The sequence below is a fragment of the Ornithodoros turicata genome, chromosome 1 (assembly GCF_037126465.1).
Source record: "Ornithodoros turicata isolate Travis chromosome 1, ASM3712646v1, whole genome shotgun sequence".
Classification (NCBI taxonomy): Eukaryota; Metazoa; Arthropoda; class Arachnida; order Ixodida; family Argasidae; genus Ornithodoros; species Ornithodoros turicata.
This window is the reverse complement of record NC_088201.1, coordinates 194,793,368-194,817,981: the sequence shown is the minus strand read 5'-3', so window position 1 is coordinate 194,817,981 and position 24,614 is coordinate 194,793,368. Positions and strand designations below refer to the sequence as shown.

Here is a 24,614-nt window from a genome sequence, read left to right as displayed (position 1 = left end):
CATAATCCGAAGCTGAATGATGGAACGACTCTGAAATATAAGAGCCGTGACCACAGGAATCAGGACCCCTTGCTACTGCATCTATTTTAACTTATTATGCACCAGTAAAATGTTGAATTAGGCTACATTAAAGATAACATACACTGTGTTTGGACATGACTACATTACTATTAATGACTACAAAACTCCATAACAGTCATGCCAGATGAGCGCAAAAAACGAGAACAAGAACAGACAAGGATGAGCACTAACGTCCAGTTCTCTCTCTGATAGTGCTATTTACGGGGTGCTGACACATGTGGGGTCCAATCTACTGATTTCTTGAGCCTCGGTAATTCCTCTGGTGCATGTGTCATGATGCCTCCCTACTATACAGCTATCAGGCAGCACAGGTTGGCATTTCCACGCACTACAATGATGAGACAGCCATCCCCCTTTTCGTTAACATTGTTTTGATGCTCACGTAATCTGTCATTGATGCGTCTTCCTGTCTGTCAAATGTACATCTTGCCACACGTAAGAGGAATTTTATAAATGATGTCTTTGCACTGTATAGTCATTGAAAACATAAGTCCTACACTTGACCACGCGCCCACACAAGAATCTCTCTCCGCACGCTAATGTAGTGCGACGTTGCCAAGTGGCAACTGGGGGGGAGAGAGAGCCAGCACTACATCGTGAAGCGGGGGTGTCGTGCAAAGGCTGGTAGCTAATCACAGGAGCCTTCCACGGATTAGTGGGTAGTCCCAATCATAGGACTTAAGTTGTTACCGACTATACATATTTGTTCCTGTGTTTCTTTTGCACCTCTGTGCCTCATGGTTACTTATATCGTTACGCCTACACAGCATCCTAAGTTTCTGCTAAGCTAAAAAAAAAACTACTCTCACGTTAGCCCTTCCCACAATTTCTTCGAAACTAAAGGACACCCCATGTATGTATGGAATGACCGTTCTATGATGATCTCTGTCCGGTTCAGGCCTCAGGTTATCACTGCCACGGAACTGCCTGTACAACCCCTCACAAACCGATGGCACTGAAACCGATGGCACTGAATATGCATAATCCGAAGCTGAATGATGGAACGACTCTGAAATATAAGAGCCGTGACCACAGGAATCAGGACCCCTTGCTACTGCATCTATTTTAACTTATTATGCACCAGTAAAATGTTGAATTAGGCTACATTAAAGATAACATACACTGTGTTTGGACATGACTACATTACTATTAATGACTACAAAACTCCATAACAGTCATGCCAGATGAGCGCAAAAAACGAGAACAAGAACAGACAAGGATGAGCACTAACGTCCAGTTCTCTCTCTGATAGTGCTATTTACGGGGTGCTGACACATGTGGGGTCCAATCTACTGATTTCTTGAGCCTCGGTAATTCCTCTGGTGCATGTGTCATGATGCCTCCCTACTATACAGCTATCAGGCAGCACAGGTTGGCATTTCCACGCACTACAATGATGAGACAGCCATCCCCCTTTTCGTTAACATTGTTTTGATGCTCACGTAATCTGTCATTGATGCGTCTTCCTGTCTGTCAAATGTACATCTTGCCACACGTAAGAGGAATTTTATAAATGATGTCTTTGCACTGTATAGTCATTGAAAACATAAGTCCTACACTTGACCACGCGCCCACACAAGAATCTCTCTCCGCACGCTAATGTAGTGCGACGTTGCCAAGTGGCAACTGGGGGGGAGAGAGAGCCAGCACTACATCGTGAAGCGGGGGTGTCGTGCAAAGGCTGGTAGCTAATCACAGGAGCCTTCCACGGATTAGTGGGTAGTCCCAATCATAGGACTTAAGTTGTTACCGACTATACATATTTGTTCCTGTGTTTCTTTTGCACCTCTGTGCCTCATGGTTACTTATATCGTTACGCCTACACAGCATCCTAAGTTTCTGCTAAGCTAAAAAAAAAACTACTGTCACGTTAGCCCTTCCCACAATTTCTTCGAAACTAAAGGACACCCCATGTATGTATGGAATGACCGTTCTATGATGATCTCTGTCCGGTTCAGGCCTCAGGTTATCACTGCCACGGAACTGCCTGTACAACCCCTCACAAACCGAAGTTAAGAAGTGGCTGGGATATCTTGCACTGTGCAGTCTCCTTGTTTGAGTAGGGAGACTATCAGCCATACGGTGCGAGTACGACTTATTGAGCGTGTTTCGAAGCGAAAGTGAGCAATGCCTCATTTTACCAGTTTTGAGTGGCTAGAGCGACACGGGGGAGGAGGCTTGTTAGCTCGACGCAGGTACACTCACCTGGTGCATTCCATATGAAAGGTAAGTTGATATCCAGAAATTTTATGCAACTGTCCACCGGTGCTTCATGAGTCACCATTAGTGTCCTAAGGCAGGCATTAACCATGTCTAGGACATGGTTCACTTGTGACTGCACACCATCACCCTTAGGAAAATTAGGTAATCATCGACAAAACGAAATGTCTTAACGACACTGGCCTCATCTAGTTTAAGTGACAAGTTTCTATGCCATCTGTCCAATAAGAGATCACTTCACTGGTGCGTGACACACAGCCAGAGAAGTTATCGAAGCTGAGGAAATCGGTAAACTAGTCACACGTGTGTCAGCCCAAATCAATAGCGCTATCGACTGGCTTTCGAATTTCTGATAAATGTTCAGTTAGCGCTCATCCCTGTCTGGTTTTGTACTCATCTCTTTGCGCTCATCTGGTATAAATGGGTGCCAACTAGGCCAATGACCCACCTTGCTATAATGGTAACTCCCTTCATGGGCAACATTAAAAATAATATACTCTGTGTTTCAACGTGACATTACTAGCCTTGTGACTAAAAAAACTCCATAACTGTAACCCCTGAGTGTTGCTTGTTCAGTATCACATTTGGGAACAGCAATGATGTAGTTGAAGAGTATATTTAAAAGGTCAGATGAAAACTACCCTAAAGTACATGGTGTGTGCAGAAAAACATGGCCCACATTTTGCACATAGCTTGTTGTCTACCTAACTAACTAACTTCCTGTGGCGCACAATGGCGCATTTATGCATGCGAAATCTGCAGAAAGATTGTGGAAGCCATGCTCAGCTTAAAAAATAAACGGAGCAACGAAAACGTCGGCCTCCGTGCATCAGAATATGACAACACGGTGGACATAGGAGAGTTTTGTTCAAGTACCGCTAGGGGAGCTATAGGTGCAGAAATCGAAACGATGTCCCACGTGGATGCTCATCGGCAGTACCCCTAGTGGTGCCTGCACATAAAACTTAGCTTACGTTTTGCTTTGCACATTAGGGGAGACGCTGGTGGAGAGGAGTCGTCACTGTTCGATACGATAATCCGCTTTCGCTTGCCCCATCCATATTCGTCTTCTGCATTCAGATCGGACGTCTTCTCTGCTAGAGGTAGCATCTCCCTTGCTTCGCTGTATGTTTCTAAAAGAAAAAAAAAAAGAAGAACAAGCAGCACATGTATTTTTTGGGTACTTCTTTGTCAGGACAAAATTACAACCATTCCATATTCAGCCACCTTGATGCAGGGTAAGTTCTGCCAGCCATACATGGGGGTTTTCTGTTTGCGTATGTACAAGCTGGCTTTTTTCTCATCTTTGGATGGTGGCCAGTAGCACCTGTCATCGCCGGCCATCCAGTTACTTGGCACAACGGGAACTATGTTTTCCTTATCCGGAAACTTTACAATGAAGAATGGGTGGGCCTCCGCTACATAATAGTTACAAACAAAATATTTACATAAACCAAAAAAGCTAGAGAACATCATGTTTTGCCGTTTCCTGTCACACTCATGTGATATGCAATGCAAGCATTTTTACACAGACTGTCGTCTAACAATCCCGACAAAAACTAGCATCTCTGTAACGGACTAAAGAATACAACATAATTTACAACTCTTCTGTATGTGGCAACGGAAAAACAGCATAGCTGTTGCTTCCATGAGGGAAACGGATGCATTTTAGATGAACATCGGAAAGTGGGCACAGAGTCACACATCCCCTTTGTGAAACAACATGAATATCTATTGCTGAGGATCTCCAGGGTACACATAGAGGTTGTCAATTTGTCTGAATTTTCTGCCTACGATACAGATTTGTCGTGTGGTGGAATTGTGGGCCACTCCTGTAACCTCCATAAAGGTGCCGTCATGCAACATACATGTACTGTCTCGTGAATTTGCCTGTAGAGAGAAACGTCGTGGAATAGTTATTTTCCTGTACAGAGGTGGAACACACTGAGCAGGCAGAGCAGAGTTTCGGGTTTCCAAAGACGGTGTCGGCTCACTAGACGGAGATGCAACATTTAGAGGCACACACCGCTGTTCAAAGATACGATTATATAACTGTTCGAGGGGCTTCTCCGGCTTGCGTAAGTACCGCTTCAACGTGCTCATAAAGTTCTCAAAAGGGAATGCGCTCCACAAATCAAGTGGTCCATGAGTACGTGCATCGTTTGTTAAATGAAGCAGGAAATGCACATTATGTGACACAGACTCAGACCCATATATTGCGATGTATTTAACAACAAAGTTATGCAGAAGCTTTTCTGCAAGGTCGGCGTGCTGCCTTAAGAGACTGAGGCTCACTAGAATAGAAATTGCAACATGTAGTTGCAAGAAGTGCTTGTACATCGCACGTGGGAGAGCAGATGCCAACACCAGGGGCCCAGTGTACAAAACGAATAGGCGGAACTCGGTGGGTTTCCACCTGTCAAGCTCAGAAAACGACCTGGGCTTTCGGGAGAAGTCACTGGGCGCAAACGCCTCCAAAGAAACATGCTTCACAGACACACTTTCACGCATACCCGGACCTAGTCTGTGTTCTCTTGCACCCTTAAACCAGGTAGAAAGCATTTTTTTCTGAACACCAAGGTACACGAGGTGCATGTAGTCCAGAGGCACCTGTTTGATAATGTCTATAGGAATTATTTCTAAGATGGAAGTTCCTGTATGGTGGTCCTCTTGGTGACGATTTCGGAATGCCTCATCAGTGCGCTCAGCTGCGTCAGTTTCAGGAAAGCATACTCTATCCTTGATATAGTCACCTTCGGTTACACATTTCATGCAGCTGAAATATCCGGAATGCCCCTTCACTGCAAGGACATTGGACTTTGCTGGCGCGTCGCACACAATCGCCGATACTTGCACTTGTACATGTTTTTCATGAATTACTATGCCAGTATCAAGGATGTCCAAAAGCTCAACAGCAAATGCTTCAAAAAAAGTGTTCGCACACAAAGCTTTTGACGTGCCATAATAGACTCCAATCGGAAAAGGAGGCAACGCATCTCCACAATTGATTACCTTGCAAAGTGTTGGCCAAAATTGATTCTTTGTACTTTTACTTAGTGGAAGACCGTCAATGTTTATTTACACGAACAATATCTGGCACTTCAGCACAGGCCCCAAGTGTATACTCGAGTCCACTCTCGAGTCCAAAGTGGCAATACTGCCCTTCGCACATCGGTATTATGCTTTTCGTATTTCTAGGTGTGTTCAACAGCGTGCGTGCACAGCCTGGCAGGTAAGCGTAACACGGTTGCGACTTACGAATTTTCAAAATGCCGGTAACATGCTTGTGTTTTACACTAGACAGTGCCCAGACCTTAAGCTCCTCCATGAATGAATCTGAACTGTCCATGTAGCTCCCAGCGCTCTCATGATATGCTGTCTGAACCTGTGCAAAACGATCTCCAACCGCATCATCAGAGAGCTCCTGCGAACTACCTGTGCTGCTGCGTCCCTCAGCACAGGAAACCTCATGCTGTAGGACACTCTCACTCACGTCTCGTTCGGGTTGTGGATTGACATTCGCTTCTCCATGAGCAGCTGATGCCCCAGAAATTATTCCCCTTCTGACTGCTCTGTCACCACATTGATACACTTCAGACGAGACCAGCTCCCAATTCTGTAGAGCGTTACGGCTGGAGCGTCTGTACAAAGTAGCCTTCGGTAACTTGGGCGGCGGCATTAGACTTCCAGTAACGTGACGCTTCCAAAACACACTAAAATGCTGAAGAAACTGCTGTCTTACGTGAGTCATCCATCGCCTCCGAAGCACGTTGAACGCACAAAACACGCTGAAGCACACAAACGAGAACCAAGCGAGAACCGGCAGCCGCACAACAAAAGAAAATGGCGAGTTATACCGCTACCGCGGGACCGTTGATAGGAAGCGGAAGTTGGTGACTTCCTACAAAAATGTTTGTCATATTGCACTTTTACACACGGGAAGGCAAAGAAGGTGAATTTTTCGTTTCCTGTTTTCCCGTGGCAGTACAAGTGACTTGCGCGAACACTTTTACTGCTTTTACCTTTGTGAACAACAATGCACCTAACTTGTCCAAGTCAAGCCGTTAAGCCAAGCGAAGAAGATGGCGGCAGTCAGTGTGTGGTGTGTTTAGTGTAGGTTCACGTTGGTTGTTTCTCGATTTTCCGCGTGTTTCCTAGCGGGTGGAGCTTTCGAACTTGGTGCACATGCATTTTTCATGTCGTGCGCTTGGCGCGTAGTGTGTTTTGTGCAGCTCACAAAGCCTAAAATGATTTGTATTCTGGAGCAAAACATGTATCGGGCACATGGCGTTTCGTCCTCACAGGATTGCGGAGCTGTAATATTGTTGTGTATATATTCACAGAAGATATGCGGTGTGTGATACAACTGCGAAAAATAAACTTGCATATATTGGTTCGCGCGAACCTGTTCTAGGTCAAGTCGAATGCGAAAACAGCGGCGCAAATGCAATTTGTGCTTACCCATATGCTGTTTACATCGTGTAGTTTGTTCCTGGGGGAGTCCTGTTTCACGTGCATTGTGTTTAGTACATATGCTTTCCTCAACTGAGGCTCTTGGTGACAGGTGAAGAAGGGACATAATGTATACTTTTCTCTAGGTGAGCCATCAGTACGCCGATCGGAGTGGCTTTCCCGTGCGTACAACATAAAAGTCGCTTGTCTTCTTCAGTTTGTATTTGGGATGCAAAATACTAACCACCACACCAAATAAAAGTGAGCATTCTTGAAACCAACAAGAGCGGCACGAAAAAAGGTTAAAATAATTTTCTTGTCCTTCACGCATCCTCTCAGGATATCCGGAGGAAGTACGGAAATGACAACTTGGGGAAAGTCCCGCACTGACGTCCTGTGGAAATCCTCAGGACGTCACTCCACGGACGAGGACGTGAGGACACTTTGAGGATATCCTGAGTATCGCGTGTGTTCTTGGGGTACGGCACGTCCCTACGCCTCCCCGGAGATCTCATTTGCCAGTTGCCAGGCAGCACTGCTCTCTCACCAGCTGACTACGTTTCGCGGCTCCGCGGTACTATGGCCGCCCTTCGTCCAGCAACATCTCGGTCCTCGCGTGTGCCCTCGGCCTTCCAGCATCCCGACCTTGCCTCCTGCACACACGTCTTTGTGCGCTGCGACGCTGTGCGGAAGCCCCTGCAACCGCCCTAAACAGGCCCTCACCTCGTGCTGCGCCGTTCACCCAACTTTTACACCATTCAGCTGAACGGCCGCGAGGACACTGTTGCCTTAGAACGGCTTAAACCGGCATACATCGACGCTGTACCACCGTTGCCGACCTCCTTCTCCGTGGAGCTACTCCACGACTCACCCTCCACGTCAAGATGTCCGCTCACTACTCCAACTACTCTTCTCCCATCGCCGTCTCCCCGACTCAGCCCGCCCCGACAAGTCACTTGGGCTCCCAAGCTCGTTTCTAGGGGGGAGGCCCTGTGGCGGCATTGCCAGCGCCATCATATCAAGGCGCCAATAATAAATAGCCTTGCCTCGGTCAGCCCGAGCTTCCACCGCCATGTTGTTGCCTGGTCTCGTTAGTGTTCAGTAGCACTACAGTCGTCACCGGGCCGCGACAATGCGAAGGACATCATCAGTGCCAAACTGAATGAGAGATTGCACAACCGGTCGCTATTTAAGGAGATGGGAGTATTGTTCGGGGAGGGGCCACGGTTTTTGTTACAAACCGAGGGGTCACCGCGTATGTGCCAAGACTCTAGAAGCTTCATGTGTCCCCATCTTTGTTCTCTCTCTTGTTATAGTTCGAGCTCTCTACTTTTTTGTCTGCATTTTTATGCCTGAAGCTGTTTTCGTCACAAGAGGGCACGGGTGCCGGCAACATGACACATATTCATAAAAATACAGAACCAGAAAGACACACACAAAAAAGTTATAGCATAACACAGTCTCAATCATTTTGTCGTGTCCTTTTTGCTGTGTCGTCTGTTGTACATTTGTTTTTGCTTTTTTCCTGTGTAGTTTCTGGATTTTAAGCCCAAGAGCAGTTGCTGTAGAGGATGCTGAGAACATGTGAAGCATACATTTTCTCATTCTCACATTATGCTGTAAGCAGTGTGAAATACAACTCAAAAGGAATTTAATGAGAAACAACTTGTCACCAAGATTAGTGTGGGAATATTGCAAAGGAAAAATAATTCTAAACCATAATGGATTCTATTTAATGGTACAGTATCAGATGAAAGTTATTCAAATAATAGTAAAGAAGTAACCGTGCAAATTATCAGTCAAACAGTGAAGCTGTCTGCAGTACACTACAATGTGTCACATGTAACAATATCAGTGTTTCCAAAACTGACACATAAAACTTAGCGAGGCCGCAATAGTCAAAGCGGGGTTACACCATTTGGCGAAAAGAAAAAGTAGATGGAGTGAAGCAATATGCGACAAAACCAAGGAAACTATCTCGCTATAACTCCAATAAGCTAACGTGCTTTCCGCCAGGTCCGTCGCATTATTTCTCACTGTGTCATGACGGACCCCCAACCTACAGCATACGTCACTTGCGCACAGTAGTATAACATTTATATTATTGTATATGTGTCAGGGTGCACACAGGCACAGAAGAGGAAAGATATCAGCTGTCGCACACACAGCCATCCCGAAAACTATGCCCATCTTCCCTGATGCACCAACGAATTCACAGGAAGACTGCCGAGGCTTACCCACTCGGACTAAGTACGTGTACGTTGAACTGTGAACAGTTTGGTGTACACTTCAGAAAACGAGAAGAGCTGATTGCCGATTTCATGGGCGCGGCCATGCGAGCCGACAAAGACGGTTCAAGAGAGGAGCAATTTCAGGTGAACGCGAATGTGTCGCTAGTGGTGGGGCGCAACAACTTCAAACGACGTAAAACACCAAAAAGTGAGCAGCGAGGATGCTTGCTTGCTCATTTGTCATTATTTGGGCCTGTAATGCACATCAGGGTTCAGAAAGGCTGCTAAATAGCGATGGCCGGCACAAGAAAAACGTGTTTGCAATGGTTTTTGTCCCGTTGCGGTTCAAGCGAAAGCTCTTTTTTGCTGCTCCTCTCTTTTCTTCCTTTTTTTTTCTTTATCCTGTTTTACTGTTGTCGGTGCGTTCCGGAGCCCTAGCTTGGAAAGCTGCTTCTGTCTAGTTTCGGTATAAATCGGAATGTGGGGGCACGGGGAACAGTCCACCGCTCCTCGAGTTTTCACGGTGGCTCTGCCCCTCTCCCCCGAATTTTCGCTCTGAGGACCTCTTTCTATATCCCGCACTTCTCAATCACTAACTCCATGTCCCGCAGTGCTCTCCTTCAGGTTAGGTTAGGTTGGGTTAGGTTAGGTTAGGGCTCGCTCCCCCTTGCCGTGATGGACTTCCGAGTTAGTGCGAGCGAGGTGTCTCCGTAATGGTAAACCTCAAACAGTGCACTACAAACAAATGTCACCTCTGTGGATAATAATTTGAAGCATACAGATGAGGGATTCATCTCATATCTAAAACGATTGCGAGCAATTCTGCTCTTTGTGTTTCTCGAAAGAAATAACAACAGTTTCATAAAAAAATACATCTTAGTGAATTATGGAAATTAGAATGCCAAAATACCTTGCAGATAAGGTTTTCCTCCACTCGCATACGCGTAAATGCGGTACTAATGTACACGTAGTCCTAGTTGTTTTATTTAAAGAAATCTCTATTAAAAATGGCTACGACCACCAAGTATGCTTTTGTGGCACGTTCCCGTTTATTCTGTCTGTGTCTGTGTGTTTTTCAGCTTGGACAATTTTTTATAAAAAAGTGACGAGAGCACGTCATTTTCACAGTTGAGTTCTGCGGGCGCGTATCTTTTCCAAGAAAGACTGTAATGACTAATAAGGATGACTAATCAATTAAATTCATTAATTAATTCTAATGAGGGCGTCTTGAACAAAAAACAGATACCGATATGGGAGACTGTCCTAGTTAAAATCTACACCACGTTTAAAAATTTTGAAACACGTACGTGTGTCAAAATATCCATCTCTGAATTTTGACATGCAAATGGGACAAAACCGAAACCGTGCCAACCACGTTTCGGGTGGTGGTCTTCACGGTACGGGATCTGTATATACTTCTGTATGTCAACTGCGCTCGTAACTATATTGTCTTGGCTCGGAAACCGTATGTTTCTGGATCTTAGAGAGAGGAAAGAGGATGCATAATGCAAAAACCCCGAGACTAGGGAACACGAAAGGACAGACACAACACGAAGTCTCAAGAGACTCCGTGTTGTGTCTCTCCTTTCGTGTTCCCTAGTCTCGGGGTTTTTACAATATGCATCATCTTCACCAGCTTGCTTGCTTCTTAGCCATTTTTTCATAGGAAAAAGGAATCACGAAACACAAATCATACTTCAAGTACTCTTCTCTCTAGGGAAGCGAGAGATCTATTGACTCTACGTTGCACTCGTTGCACTAGTGTGAGCGCGCTGAGCGGTTGAGCTGGAATTGGAATTAGCATTGGAAATGAATCAAAAATAACAATAAATAATAGTAAAAAGAAAAAGAATGAAAAAGCGTTATCTTAGCTGGTCGAGGTCGGTTCACTCTGGAAATTGTTGCACCGACGACTTACCAAGTCCGAACTTACCTAAAATTGCTCCCCTGTTGAACTGTCCTTCTTGGCTCGCATGGCCGCGAAATGAAATCAGCAATCAGCTCGTTTTGTGGAGTGTGCAGCAAACTGTTTGTAGTTCAAGCTACAGGTACTTAATACGAGTGGGAGAGCTTCGGCAGTCTTCCCGTGGATTCGCGGGTGCATCAACAAAGATGGGCGTAGCTTTCGGGATGGCTCTGTGGGACAGCCGCTGTCTTTCTCCGTCTGTTACGTCGCGAGACAACTGAGATCACCGTCTGTGCGCGCTCAGGAAGTTTGAAATCTGCCCTGATACATATTCAGTAATATATACCTTCAATATACACTGATATATATACGGTCAATAAATTGGGACTTGCTCTACTGCAATCTTTCCCGGAGCTCACGAGAGACATTCTTTGTGGAATTATGCCTTACATTTAATCTATCGCAGGTCGTTCCACATCCTACCCGAATAACTCATGCCACACAGTCAACCCTTGACTTGGTTTTAACCTCCCATCCTCAGCACATATCTTCTTTGCATGTCACTGATGGTCTCAGTAACCACAAGGCCATTTTCTTCGATATATCTTCAAGTCGTCCAAATGTTCGTAAATTCAACGATCAAACCATATACGACTACGGTCGAGCTAACTTCCAAGCCACCAACGAGGGTCTTGAAGCTCTGTATGAAAATTCCTTTCATGGCACCTCGCCTCACTCCAATAAGGATAACTGGTCCCTCTTTCGTGACAACATAAACTACCTTACCGAGTACCATGTTCCAAAGATAATAGTGAAATCTTATTATCACAATCCTTGGTTCACTAAAAGTCTCAAAATCTTGCTAACCACGAAAAAGCGTTTATTCAGGAAGGCAAAGCGTCTTGGCGACGACGTATCATGGGCTAAATTTCAGTACTGTGAACGGGAATACAGGCGCTCGATCAAGGAAGTGAAACATAAGTTCTTCACCATCGGCCTCCCGTCACTCTTAACGAATAAACCAAAACAATTTTGGAAAATTTTATCTCCGCCAAAATCTCACCTTATCAGTCTAACTGACACTAACGGCGATACTATCGCCGACAGCGACTGCGCCAACGCTTTCGCTTCCTTCTTTTCGTCCGTTTTCAACACCGATAACGGGTATACACCCAAACTCCATTATCAGTAATCGCCTCCTCACCTATGGTCACTTAAGTAGTCGTCAAGTGCTGGTCCGGACTCTATAACCCCAAAGGTTCTATACAACACGAGATCTATTTCCAGCAAGATTCTGTGTTGCATAGTTACTCAGTCACTCCAAGATTCTGCTTTACCGCAGGACTGGAAGGCGGCGAAGATTGTCCCTATTCACAAATCAGGGAGCTGCCACATCGTTAATAACTACCGCCCCATTCACTCACTTCTATAGTAAGTAAAATTCTCGAACACATAATCTTCTCCAATGTAGTTAAGTAGTTAAGTACCTTGAACAAAATTGCTTCTTCTATCTCTTGCAGCACGGGTTTCGAAAGCTCTTTTCGTGTGAAACTCAAGTAGCCAGTTTTGTTCACGACATCTTTCTCCACGCGGACAATAATCATCAGACTGACGCCGCTTTCTTAGACTTTCGCAAGGCCTTCGATATGGTGCCGCACTCTAAGCTTCTATACAAACTCTCTCTGCTTAACCTCGACCCATATGTCGTCCGTTGGATAGCTGAATTTCTCACTAATCGTACGTTATTTGTTACTTGCAACAACCACCTATCCCTAAATGTACCTGTGCTTTCTGGTGTCCCTTAGGGTTCAGTCCTCGGCCCTCTCCTTTTCCTTATCTATATAAATGACCTTCCTTCAGGCATATCTTCCACGATTCGTCTCTTTGCTGATGACTGTGTAGTGTACAGGCAAATCCTCTCTCCTTCTGACCAACTAACCTTACAGAGCGACCTTTCACCATAGATTTCACCTGAAAAAGGAACCAGTTCCTCTGAAAGTTACCATGGTGCAAAAGTACCGAGTTAAGTTACAAGTTACCAAAAAAAGGAACTTAGTTACAGTAACGAGTTACTTGTAAAGAGTTACCTCGAACTCTGCCTTTCACTAACCCGGCGTTGGTGCAATGAGCGGCAAATGCGTCCGAATATTGCAAAATGTCGCATTTTGTCGTTTTCTTGAAGACAGGTCTCCTGTCTTCCTCCCTTCCCCTACACTCCAAGTGGTATCACATTAACTCGAGCAGATTCTTACAAATACCTTGGAATCCACCTTTCCTTCAAACTAACTTGGAACGAGTACATCAACCACATAATAACTAACGCTTCTCGCTCCCTAGGCTCTGTTAGACGCACCCTCAGGTTGGCGCCCTCCATCTTAAGCTCCTAACCTTCACGGCTCTCGTACAAAGCAAGCTGGAATATGCATCACCTATTTGGGACCCTCCCCAAAAGTATTTCTGCGACGCCATAGAAGCCACCCAGAATCGGCTGCCCGTTTCATTTCTAACGACTACTAATTCAATACGTCTGTAACCGCATTAAAATCAAATCTTAATCTCGACTCACTCGTACATCGTCGCCGTCTTGCCAAGTTAGCCCTCTTCCATATGTTCTTTTTCATCTTGCCACCGCACCAATCGCCCATCACCCGCTCGAGTGTCATTTTTCCTCGCATCGACCACACAAATAAGGCCGCACACTTTCATTGTAATACCAATGCACTATCCAGATCATTCTTTTGTTCAACTGCCATCGAATGGAACAACCTCCCATCATCTCTTGCAACTATTATCGACCATACAGTATTTTGTAACACCCTCTCCAGTTCACTCCACCCACAAGACCACCACGCTTGTATGTAAGTTGCTATGGAATTTTTCTTCTCCCCCTGATCATATTTGTTTATTATCTGTACTTATGTGAACGAACTCCCTGTTTCATACTTTAATACTTGTTTTCATATACTAGTTTGTACTGTCGTCGTTTCTTTATTTTCCTGTTTACTTACTGATAATTGTGTTGTTCTTTTTTGCTTTCTTGTTCGTTTCTATAAAGTTGCTGAAAATGTATCTTACGCTCCAGTTGCCCCCCCCCCCCCCATGTAATGTCGTCCGGACCCTTGGGGTTCTCGAGATAAATAAATTAATAAATATGAATGTTATACTAGTGCGCGCAAGAAACACGGACGCAATGACATGATTGAGATCATGATATGCTGTCAATTTTTTTCTGTGTCTCTGGTTCTACATCTTATGAACATGTGCCACATTGCCAGCACCCTTTCCCTGTAGCTACGAACAGAGCCTCTCACTAATAAATATGCACGTTGTCAAATGCACGTAAACAGTGCTTACATTTTTTGGGGGTCTTCGCTCATCTAATGTTTATGGCAGAAAATACTCCTCTAGGTTACATGGCATATTGAATATGAGTGTGCTCAGCAGCCACAAACTACATTGTAAATTAGCACTGCAGTATGTTTATCGGCACACATGAAATTACCCTGCATCAGTGCATCATGCAAGCTCGTTGATTCTGATGCTAATTGCTCATGAAATAACATGGGGTGGGGTGAAACACACTGGAATCACAAGTTGCGTCACTAGCAGTGCCGTACTCACTCGGCAGTGACATCACAAGCAGTGATTTTTCACTGAAGCCTGCAACTCAACGATGTAATTCACATCTTGATTGCAGAAAAAGTAAGCACATGTTTGTTTGGTATACAGTTGAAACTTGTCGATATGATGACGGTCATTCTCGTGGATTTTGGCAATAAAACCATTTTAGAATAAAAAAAAAACACCTGTCAAGGTGAAAGCTATAAAAAGTAGTAAATTTAGTGAGGCATTTTAAATTGCCTTTTTTCCTTTATATTTTCAATGCTGACATATGTCAGCTTGTGTAACTGTCAATCTGGGCTATTCCAGCCGAAACCAGCCGGAGATGTAGCTTGACTCTCTTAAATAGCACTCAAAAAAATTGTGTTCATTTTTTAGACGATGCATATATCGAATGTAAATCATCATTTTGTTTTCTTGAACGATGGAGGCGCATTAAACTGTGAAACCGTAAACCGAAATATGAAGTTGTCCCTTACGAGCTTCCTTCTGACATCTGCACATACATCGTTTGTGCGCTTTCGTCGTATAAATCTTGTGACGTAGTGAGAACTCCAGAACGGAACACATTTTGGGTAAAGCTTACGATAAATTTTAGGCAAATTAGCATTCTTGAAGGAGCCCCAGACTATTTATGCTTGTAACTGATTGCTTGTGATTAGCTTCACATAAAAATATCAAGCTGATCTATATTCATTGTTTAACCAAGTGTTTGAGAATATCAAGCACTTGATTTTTTTTCAGATAGTATAGTCACATATACGTCGTATAAAAGAAACCTTCCCTTATTTGTATAACTAGTCTTCTCCGTAACATATTGAAAATCTACAGGTTTATTTTTCTTTAAAAAAACAAAAAAATTGTCACCATAATGTGCTGCAGCTTCGTCAGTTGAGGCCGTCAGCCAAAAGATGCCTTTGTGGCTGTCTTCTGCGAAAATCGACACTCTGCTTTTCCATTTTGAGAACCTACAGTGTATTTGTTCTTACACAAGAAAAATGTTTCGTCAGATCATTCATGTCCCATCTGTACGACGCTATAGCACACTTTGAAGAAATTTTGCATTCAAATGTTCTGCCCAGTTCTACAGATTAGTGCTGTCGCTGCTTCATAACAGCTTTGTCAACATTTGTGATTGTTTTCACATACTTGAAGTCATCTGGAAAGTGAACAAATCTCATCATTTCAAGGGCATACCCTGTCCTATAGCATGTTCAGAATCTGCTGGCATGTGTTTTCTGTAGATCTTATAGCATCAGCTGACCATATTGGCTCAGATCATGTCAGTATGCGACGTAGCAGCTTTTGGAAACAATTTATTATGATCTCGTGTGCCCTTCAACCACAACAGAAAAAAACTCCCAGAGTCTTTCTTTCAGTGCAAATAGATGTCTTTGCTGCATTAACAGAAGGTGGCTCAAAGTAATAGTACCTCCTTGTGGCCTGGGTGGAGCATGCCTCACTGTGCTTTATGTCCAGTAATTTCTTCTCCAACCGCATCTCTTTGGCAGTGAGCCATAACCTATGCAGTCTTCAAGCTTTCTTTCACCAGGAAGAACAGCTTACAGTTCTGCAGGCATCAGAATATCTGCACGCAATAGGGGGCTGCAATCTAGCCCTATAGGTGCCAATGTTTTAGATGGTACTGCGAACACAGTCATAGTACCCTTTATCACGGCAAACAGCAATTACGTCAAAGTCATGCTTGTGGAGGCAAAGCCATGCTTGCCAAAGCCAAAGAGCAAAGAGTGATGCTTATGGAGGGTTTTATTATGTCCTGCTGCTCAGTGTATGGCTTCTGTTTTTAGCTGGAACAAACAAAAAAAAATCTGAGGAAAGAAATATGCCACCTTCAGTTGCCATCGACCAAGCAAACTAAGTCAATAATGGTGGTTGTTATTAACTCTGCTATGTGATTGTGTTCATGTTAATTCACGTGTTTGGTACTGTGATACCAGCTAGCTTCCTTTTAGTGTAACATATATGTGACCTCATGGAGGACAAAGAGGAGGAGTTAGCTTGTCTGGCGTAGTAGCTCTCACACTGGCATAGCTGGTCAAAAAGAAAATGTGGGCCATACATCACATAAAACACAAATACCAGTATATTTTCAGCAACCAATGGTTAACTTCTAGGATGTGCGGTGCATATAGCGTGTCCATGGACTGTCTTTTTTATTCTTAGAGAGATCACATTTTTGCAGTTATAAGGGATGACAACATGTTCTGCATCCGAAGTGGATGTACTAATTAGGTCTCGTTTAATTATTGGAAATAGAAGGTCGGTGCAAATGCAACGTCAGTTTCGCTATTTGCCGCTATAGTTTTCGAAAGTATACTCATGACCATTTAGTACGAGGACATGGCCCCGAAATAATGGTTGTGTGAGAGTAAGTCTCGGAGCGTTCTTTTTGCCTTTTCACTTGAACGCGAGGAAGAAACAACGCTGCAGAACTGCAAGCAGCACATTTAATGTAATGTCTAGCAGCGTGCAAGTTTTACAGCGATTTCATATTTCAGCACAATATTTATAAGCTGTAAAAATAGGTGCAAGGGTACCATACAATGAAGTAGCTGGTACCGTGAATTTAGACTTCTTCTTGGCGTGGGCGCTTGGCATAAAGATTGACCTTCTAAAAAACGTACTTGGGAATTTCTGAATGGGAAGATCATGGGAGAGAAAGGACGGCAAATAAATACAACAGAGGGTGCCATTCATTTCTCATCTCACACTTCTGATTCCAGTTACTTATTGCGCTTGGTTTTGTTCACTTCCGACATCTGATAACCAGAATTCGCACTGTATATCCCCGCGAATAAAAAAGATGCAAACATTTCTGTGAGAAAATTTTATGGTTTTTAAGACCTTGAAAATGGCATTCTTAGGTTCCAGGGTATTCAAAGACCAGTGAAAATAAAATGCTTGAAATATTATGTCTAGATACATCTTTTGCAGCTTTTGCATGGCAAATCGTTGTCTAGGAACGGGCGCGAATCATTGTGGATGTTCCTGAAATTAGAATCTTATTTCGTTACACTTTGAGATTACCGTATGCTGGTTACAAAAAATTAGGGCACCTCCGCTGACTCAAGTTATTCATCCGAGCGAAAATAGTTTTTTCTTGCAAACAAACAAACAATGTCTTCACAACCATATGCAGCTTATTTGCAGAAATGCATTTCGAAAGTCTGTCGAGTACCTGTTCCCTGCATTTATCAGAACGTATGCTCACAAGGAAAACCACAGGCAGGTTCCGATTTCACGATTCTACGGTTCTGAGGCTGGAACAAATATGAACACATACAGACGGACAAACACAACACATCCACACAGTATCGGAATCAGGCTTTTTCGTCGATCGTCACTTTTCAAATCTACGATTTCTCAACCAAGGCAGCCCTGCGGGAGAATGGTGATGTTCGCGACAATGTTCATAATATAAAAGGCGTCCACCATGGCTGGAACCAAGACCGGGAACTCATTTGGTGACACGACACGAATTCAGAGTTCGACACGCTCAAATTTGACAGGCGAGCAGCAGAACAAAGGATTAACTGCAGTGCCAACAGAATCCTGATAGCCGGCGGAGAATACAGTAAACGATTCGTCCAGACTCGGTACTCTCGTTCCCAGCCCACCGCAAAAAGCCTCACCCTGCGGGGAACTATTTTGAGACGCGGGATCCAAAAGCCTTCGCTGCTCTGATTCTGCCGTGCCTGTCGACCAGTCAGAGACGATTTATTTTGAAATATTCAATCTGAAGCGTTTGTATCGAAAAAGTTGATTTTTACGGCTTTATCTTTACGCCGTTGGATCTTTCGTGATTTATTTCGAGGAGTTTATTCTCGAAGTTTATTTTGCGAAGTGTAAACCAGAGTGATCCCCGGCTTTGTACCTGCTGAAATTCGGCGATGAGGATCGCTGTGCTTGCTATTTGATAACCGTTACGGCTGCTTCCAGACGGTTACGGCTGTGTACCGGCTGCACTTTCTGAGGGATCTTTTTTAACTGGCACATGTCCGTCACATGATTTAGAGTGTGCAGAAGAGATGTCTTCGTTCAACTAGACTACGTCACGGTGGAAGAGTTTGTCAAAGAGTGTTGTCTGTGATTCGAATAGCGCTCTCTTTTCTGCCAAGGAATGCTGTGGTACGACTGGTGTTTGTTTACCTGCATCCAATTATATCTGTATGCACTCATGTCATGTGCGTGTAAGCTGTGTTCCCTTTTGTTTGGTAAATATATTCCTCCCTGCTCTAAAGTCTTCGACGATGCAGATATATTGATAAACAAAGCAGACATTCTAGCCAGTCCTACTGTCCTCTCTCTAGTTAAAACCTGATAAACTGTGCAGTCCTCCTTTCTAGTTGTCGCGGTCTATTCCCCGTAATGACAACGGTTGTCTTTGGAGTTGTCAAGAAATAATACAAAAAATAAGACGGCAGCTTGTAAAGTGCTCAATGCAATGATCGTGATTCTCTATTCTCAGGACCTGTTGCAAACGTTATATTTCATGAACGGCCTTGTGGCAAGATAAAGTCTCCTCTTGTATGCCGTCGGCTCGAAAACAACTGATAAGGCGATAAGAACGCACGGAGCCATCACGTGCAATTCCACTCGAAAGTAGTTTTCTCGTTGAATCCTTTATAATGGACACCAACGTTCAAGTTTGCACAACGACATGAAGTAAACCAACGACGACAACAACAACAAGTAAATTAGCGTCAATGATAATATGGGGCCAAACTTTAGACTCTAAAAGCAAACTAATAACACTGGAAAGAATATCGTCTTGTTTCCAAGCGTGATTACAGCAACCATTGGGACCATGAGAATTTAACAAAAAATATTCTGTCAGTTTAACGCAATGATTTTCCTCACTTAACATTCTCCCCAGTGCTCCAAGGGTGGCTGTTATCACGCTCGGAAATGCGATTTTTTTTTCAAGTGTTGTTATTGAGGCTGACGGAAGCTGTACATTATCAACTATTAAAATTGACTCAGTATGAAATGAAATCATTAACCCCTGGTAAATTATCCCAATGGACTTCTCCCTGCTTGTAAACAAATGACGTCATCGTGTTCGACAGCGCCACCCATTTGGTAGAGTTGAACTACGCTGCAAGCCAAGGGCGAACAAGGTCGCGCTCGAAAGCCATGGTGTCCAGAGGATTACAATGATCCCCAAAGGGGACGCGACCTCCGGTCCTACTTGTCTTTCAATTGGAAGCAGTGAACAAGTGCACATTAGTGGAGCCCAGCCCTTCCCATTCCGATTTGTTTCGGTTTCAGTGTGTTTGTCAACGTCATGATGACGTTCCTCGGGTAGAGGTCTATTTTTTTTATTTATGTTGATACCTCACGTGCCCTCAAGGGAGAGTTGTGTGTGGGGAAGGGAACATGAACAAATATACACTACAGGAGAAGCAAACGAAAAAACATTGCGAAAACATTTGAGAAATATGAGATGATGACAAGGAAATTATATACCAATACTGTCAGCTAGCTAGCTGCGCAAAATTAAAAAGTCGGCTACGATAGGCTGAGGAAGGTTGTTCCAAGCAATGATGGTTTTGGGGAAGAAGGAAAATTGGAAATGGCATGTACGACATGGATTGTGTTCCATGTGGTCGATCTGTGTGAAGCCATAGATGCTTACACATCCAGACTCTACTTATCGAGAATAAAGTGCAGATCACGATGGCAGATGATTCCAAGCTACAATACAATGCAATTTGCAACATATAATAGCAGTATTGTTAGGTTGACATTGAGATTCAAGGCTTTAAAGGCTCGTCAAGAAAAGAATTCACGAGGGACGCAGGCAGGGATGAAAGTTGCGAGAGCGATGACGATGGTGATGCAGATGAGACTATTTCCTCCACGCAACACTCGCATCATAATTATGTTTTCGAGTTAAATAAAGCTAAAACATCTAACATAACAATATGTATGCTGCTCAATTTAGACAAGCCGATGCAAATGTACAGTCTGTGAACAAGTTTGACGAGCAAATGTTCGTCCTTTCCTAGCACAATGTCCACCTGCTGTTTAGCTGAGTGGGCATAGTGAGTGTTAATATACTGTAGCAGCTGCAGTTTGTGTAGCTGGCATTTATAGCTGCTTGTATGTGCCACGCTTTTGCCTGAGATCGCTACGTCTGACCCGAAGATTTGTTCTTCCGCATTATAAACGTCCCCGGATGCCAGTAATATCCTTCCCTTTTCGATATCGCTGCTTGAAAAGTTGCAATAACCTACCTAGGAACACCCTGCAACGCGCCTAACAACGCGCAAACATATGTGAACCATACCAGCGAAACGGCATGCTACAGGAAATGTTTGCACATAATTCTCGCAAGAGGCGCTGAAGGCCAAGGAGCGGAAGTGCCGGCTGTGAAACGCGTCATCTCTGCGAGCTGTGCTGATGCAAATATTTACCTTCTGTCCAACATCTGTCACTCCTATAAGCACTCTTTACAGGGAATCTTTTGTTTTATACACATCTTCACACCGATCCTTATAAGAAGGTCACACAGCCACAACTTTTTACATGATCATTGGTCACCACTGGAAAACAGTATCTGAGGGGAAAAAATCGTCGCGTCTCAGATGCAAAGAAGAAAAGAAACACAGTCGATCCATTTCTGGGTCCGACGGAAATGCGTTAGCAACTTGAAAACCGCGTTCACGAAGTGTGCACGAAGGGTGGCGGCTGTGCTGTCTGGGGTTTATCCTGGGTTTTCCTGAGACGCTTTCAGACATATGTGGGCACAGTTCCCTTAGAAGTCGGCCCAGGACGGACATTCCCCCAGGGCGTCAGTCGTGACGTTGCCCACCTACGTGAGGCCGACAACGGCAAGCCCTTTCGCCATCCCCACTCCAGCGTTCAGGAACTCGCAACTGCTCAAGATGAGTCCCAGGGAGGACTCCAATAATTAATTAAACTATAAATAATTAATAAATAATAATAATAAATAATATTAAGTATTATATATTACATAATAAATGAATTTAATATTTAATAATAATTAGATAATATTCAATCTATAAATATTAATAAATTAATTAAATAACACAATTCAGTACGAACTGCGGATCGTGTTCAGAATTGTGAAGAAAGCGCAAGGTTGAAGTGATGGAACTTTATTAGGGTATTCCTACGGTATGCTCACTACAAAGTTTACGTAGTTACGCTTTTGCTGGACAGTCTAGGAACACTAATCGCAGTCCGTTTCTGTCTGTCTCTTCAACACGGTTTAAGGGTTCAACACAGTGTGTACGTGTGTGTGTTCGTCCGTTATTTGCTTAGTCCTTTGTCATCCTTGTGTTTACTTCTTCGTGTGCTTCATACCATAGCCGCGTCGCTAATTCTATTCTGACATACCAGAAAGGAATTGAAATGCTTTCGGCGTACTGGAGAGGGAGTTGCAACAACGTGACGACTGTAAGGAGTACGCCTCCTTGAAACTGAATGTCGTTCACCACAGCTGAGGTGTTGGTACAGTGACGTCCTCGTGGTCTTGCCTCAGCTGTAGTTCCAGGTTTGCCAATTAAATAACACATATGTTCCAGTGGCAATTATTTGTTTCTTTCATTTGTTGTGTATGTGAATCTGTAAATATAGTGATCACTCGCTTTTCGCCACTGGATGCATTTAGATGCATTACGTATATTGTAGCTCTATGTTGCGAGTTTGCGTTGTGCACTGATGAGAGCTCATTTTGAGCACCATTTGTTCTGTAGAGTCTGTGAATAGGTGGGCATCTTAGAGACAGCCATGGCTGGCCAAACTGTAACTTTTACGTCGGTGTGGCGGTTAGGAGACAGTAACCTCTATTTATAGGTGATCTGTGTAACGTGTGTAGAGGGCATTGTCCATAGGTTACAGGGTAACTTCTGACATAGACGGCAAATATTTTGAAAATGTTTTCCTTTACTAAAAGGTACCAGATTTAGAGTGTAGTCGCGACGATGTCCACTTGAGTGCGGCCTACAGCGGCAAGCTACCTCGACCCCCCCCCCCCCCACACACACACTTGAAAACCGCTTTGGGAAGCGTGCACCCTTCGCAAACGCTACACAACCCTTTATAACGACCTTGCACAATGCTAACTCAAGACAGCATTTGCAGCCAAACAATCCTTTCGGGCTTCCTTAGATTCAGCTTGCTGGCGGCAGCTTAACGAAGCTACAATAAAAGTCTATTGCAGCGGAAAACTCACTTGACCTCCGGCGTTGGCCAATGACTTAGGACTAGCCACCCGTTCTCTTTCTTTCTTTTTTTTTTTCCTTCTTCTGCTTGTATAGCCAATGACGTTGAATTACGTAGCGCGTTTCTCTTGCTCTATTCTCCTCCTTTCCACTTTGCTTTTATCATTTTCTCGTTTCTCTCTTTCGTTGTTTTTCGTTTCGCGTTTGTTTGAATGCAGTGGGAGCTGCAGAGAAAGCGACGGATCCTCGGCTGTTTTTGTCACTTTAAATATTTTAATTTGGGAAGTATACATTTACGTAAGCGACACACACACACAGCTTTCTTGCAGTAACGCAAACGACATGACATTAGTATTGCTCCGGAATTTGCTCGAAGAAGCCTGACGACGTGGGACGGTCTCCTGCAAGGACTGTAATCCTGCTACTGGGGCTGGGTAGTTATCCTGCTTGATGACAATACACTTTCCATCTTGGAGACTGATGCGCCCAATCTTGATGTCAGTATATTATTTGCCCACTGCTGGCAATACAGTACATTACCTGGCAAGGTCGACGGCGCGGTATCGCTTGTGGTGATGTTCCAGCAAATTTGTTCTTAAAAACTTGCCTTTATGGCGCTGCTTCCGGGAAGATTTCACTGTTAAAATGCCCGAAATTTATTTTGCAACGAGCCGCCAGGTGTAACATAGGCGCGCAATTATAGGACATTACAGTCACGTGTACCTTTTAGGGTTTATCTCTGCTCCCAACAGTCTTGTTAACAGGTCTGTGGCATCTGTGCTGTCGCATCGTTCCATTCTTCTCATCCAAGAATGGAACGATTTTTTTTAAATGTCTTTAATTTCGAACCTCTAATTTTTAAGCGGCTTTTGGACGACATATTCATTCTTTGGCCACATTCCGAAGACTCCTTTTTGTCGTTTATTGAAAACTTCGGTAACGTGCACCCCACTATAAAATTCACTCACGCCTATTCTAGAGAGAGCCTAGACAAGGACCATAAATTGAAGAAGGGGGACATTTCTGGCAGCACAGCTGTGATCTTTTCCATTTTCTGTTTCCCTCATATTCCGTAACTCTGACACCTCTATAAGTAGGACACGCTTCGGCTGCACCGCGGGTGTCCAACATGGGAAGGTTTCATTGTAGTTATGCCCCGTGTCATGTGACCAAAAACAACATGTGCTTTTGCTCATGCTTCGAAGCACAGGCAAAATGAGCTGCATGTGAGGATAACATCATGAAACCCGAGGCGTGGAGGAAAAGGCATGACTTTACGATTTCTGCGTCAGTTGTTTCATGTTGTAATTGCGTACCAGCTCGCCTGTACCTGAGAATAGGTTTTATGCATTGTACACGCACCTTAGACACGCAATGTGTGGCGTGTTGTGATAGTAATGCCACTGCCAATTGAAAAATAACGCTCCAGGTGGATTATTTCGGTACAATCTCGAACTAAGCGTACCAAGGGGTAGGGCATCTGCGTGACAGGTTTCCCTGGAAGTAAGAATGTAAATGTTAGCTGAAGTCATTGAATAATTAACATTATCAATATACTGCTGCAGGTCATACCAACAATAGCACACAAGATGCTCCGATATGTCATGCAGGAATGTGTCTGTACTCACAATATTAGTACAGCAGCTACAGAAATGCACAAGACAAGTTTTCGTATAACTGATACCACTTGAATGCAACACAAGCTTCTGTTGCATTGCTAGAACACAATAGTGGACAGACTTACCTTACTTAAACCTGTGAAAAACAATGTACTGTTGCACACATGATGCTGTTTGAATGTAATCCTGAAACTTCTCGAAAAACATAATTTATGACCGAAACACATCAAGTGGAAGATTTCGATGTATCTTATTCAAAACTGAGAGAAGG

General features: G+C 43.9%; 1 long non-coding RNA gene across 1 annotated transcript; it reads right to left on the bottom strand.

Annotated features, from left to right (window-relative positions):
• Positions 1 to 1,028: 1,028 nt before the first annotated feature.
• On the bottom strand, positions 1,029 to 6,131 carry LOC135374618 (uncharacterized). Its single transcript, XR_010417031.1, has 3 exons — positions 6,044 to 6,131; positions 3,276 to 3,434; positions 1,029 to 1,090 (listed from the first exon to the last, which is right to left on the bottom strand). It is a non-coding gene; the product is annotated as an uncharacterized LOC135374618 (long non-coding RNA).
• Between the last annotated feature and the right edge of the window lie 18,483 nt (positions 6,132 to 24,614).